At 45.5% G+C, this 2,507-nt stretch overlaps 1 pseudogene; it reads right to left on the bottom strand.

Annotated features, from left to right (window-relative positions):
- Positions 1–2,026: 2,026 nt before the first annotated feature.
- Positions 2,027–2,507, bottom strand: part of LOC104857979 — a 5,073-nt pseudogene continuing 4,592 nt past the window's right edge.

Here is a 2,507-nt window from a genome sequence, read left to right as displayed (position 1 = left end):
GTTCTGTGTACAGTGTGTGCTGTGATGTGAACACGTCCACCAATGTTCACATGTTGGAAAACCAATTCCAAGCACAACACCACTGAGAGGTGAAGCTTTATGAGGTGGGAAAGCATTTGGGTCTGCCTGCATCAATGGATTGATGCCATTATCTTGGGAGTAGGTTATGTACGCTGAGAGAGGGTTCCTAAAGATTTGGAGCCCTTTCTCTCATTCTCTGTCATTTTCTCTCCTGCCCTCCCACCTTCTGCCAAGGAATGACACAACAAGAATTCCTTCCCTCAATGCTGGCCCCACAGACTTGGACTTCTCAGCCTCCAGAAAAGCAAGAAAGAAATATTCATTCTTCATAAATTACTCAGTCTTGGGTATTCTGTTGTAGCAGCACAAAACAGACTAGAATAGTGTGAGGTAGGAAAAATTTTTCCATACATGGATAGCTAACTGTCCCAGAAGCATTTATTAAAAGCTCATATTTTTCCTACTGCCTCCCCCCACCCCACTTCCCCTTTGAGACAGGTTTTCACCACTTTGCCCCGGCTGGCCTCTAACACACTATCCTCCTGCCTTGTCTGGTCTTCAATCCTCCTGCCTCAGCCTCCAAAATACTGGGATTGTATATGTACACCATCACATACTAGCTTGCATGTCTCTTATATGTGAAGTATCTGTGATGCTTAAGATTAGTTGTCAACTTGACTGGCGTGTGAGCTGCCTAGGGGATTAGTACGGCACAATTCTGGGAGTGTCTGGATGGGCTGTGGAGGATGTGTCCTCGGGTACTTCTATGGTTTCTGGCCCCTTCCTCTCTGAAAGTATGCCCCCTGCTCTGGTTCCCAACTACCACTAACCAAGCATCTTTGTTCCACCATGCCCTTCTGCCATGATGTTTCTGCCTTGGAGCCAGCCAACTATGAACTGAAGCCTCTGAAACTGTGTGCCAAATAGACCTCTCCTCCTTTAAATTGTGGGGGTCCGGTATTTCCCTCACTATGGTATTGTCTCACTATGTAGTTGAAACTGACCTGGAATTCACTATGTAGCCCAGGCTGGTCTTGAACTCACAGCAATCCTCCTGCCTCAGCCTCCCAAGTGCTGGGATTACAGGCATGCACCACCACACCCAGCCTCATTCTTTCTTTTTATGAGTATGTGTCTACAGTACATGATGATTACATTCATCTTGGAAAGTTGGTATATAAAGATAACACATTTTAATTCTTTTTCATTGCCTTCTCCCCCAACTCTTGCTCCCCTTCCCTTTTACAAAAGATCTCCCTGTATCTTATTATCTATCTTGTATTTTGCTCTTAAATTTATCTATATTTTGACTTTCTCATATAACAGAAACCATGCAATATGTACACTTGTTTGTCTAATTTACTTAACATTATGGTCTTAAGGTGCATCAATTTTCCTACAAATGACTTCAGTTTATCCTTCTTTATGGCAGAATAGTATTCCATTGTGTATAAATACTACATTTTCTTTACCCATTCATCTGTCAATGGACACACAGCTCACTTCCAGGATTGAGTTATTATGAATTGTGCTGCCACAAACATGGGTATGCATGTATTACTGTAATAGAATGTCTATAACTGTTTTGGGAAGACACCTAGAAGGGGAATAGCTGCATTAAATGGAATTTCTATTTTTAGTTTTTTTTGAGAAAAGGCCATAATGATTTCCATAGTGGTTGTACTAGTTTACATTTTCACCCACAAGGTACAAAGGTTCCTATATCCCTGAGGCCTCTCTAGCATTTGTTATTATTTTATTTCTGGATGATAGTCATTCTTTCTGGAATAAGATAGAATCTCAGTGTTCTTTGTTTTTTGTTTTTTGCTACAAAAGTCCAGCCCTTTAATAACAAAAGCTTCCCCACACTCACCCCATCACAGCACCCTCACAATCACAGGTCCAGTCATGGGGGGGCTGCTGGAAAGCCAGGGTGAACGGAGGCAGCAAGTGAGGGGTTTGTTTGTCAGGTGCCTGCTCCCCATGTCACTGACTCCTGAAAACGCAGAAGGCCTCTTCTCTACCCAGGCACCAGCGGGGAGCTCCATCCACGGGAGCCGGACGGCCCACACACCCAACCACAGAGCATAAGGGTGCCGGGCCGGACAGGCCTTGTCTTCCTTGCCTTCTTCTCAGACCTCAGAGCCTCATCATGAGCTTTCCGCTTCTGTGCCAGTTTGTTGGCCTCTCGGATTTTGCACCTCTTGCCAAACATGATCTTCTGGTAAAGGTACTTCTCCCACTTCTTCATCATCATCATGATGGCCAGGCGCTTGGCCTCATTCTCCTCCTCCTGGGCCAGCCGCTGCTTGTCCTCTAGCTTCGTGGTACCTGCCATCACCCTGGGTTTCTTCTCCTCCATCCTCTGCTCCTCCAGGGCTGCCAGGTGGGCCTCTTCCTCCTCCTCTGAAGCAGCCACTACATCTTCCTCCTCCTTATTTTCTCCCCCTTCATCACTGTCTTTTTTGTCCTCCTCCTCCTCCCCG

This window comes from Fukomys damarensis, unplaced genomic scaffold (assembly GCF_012274545.1).
Source record: "Fukomys damarensis isolate Sample0158 unplaced genomic scaffold, DMR_v1.0_HiC HiC_scaffold_24, whole genome shotgun sequence".
In the NCBI taxonomy this organism is placed as follows: domain Eukaryota; kingdom Metazoa; phylum Chordata; class Mammalia; order Rodentia; family Bathyergidae; genus Fukomys; species Fukomys damarensis.
This window is presented reverse-complemented; position numbering and strand designations above follow the sequence as displayed.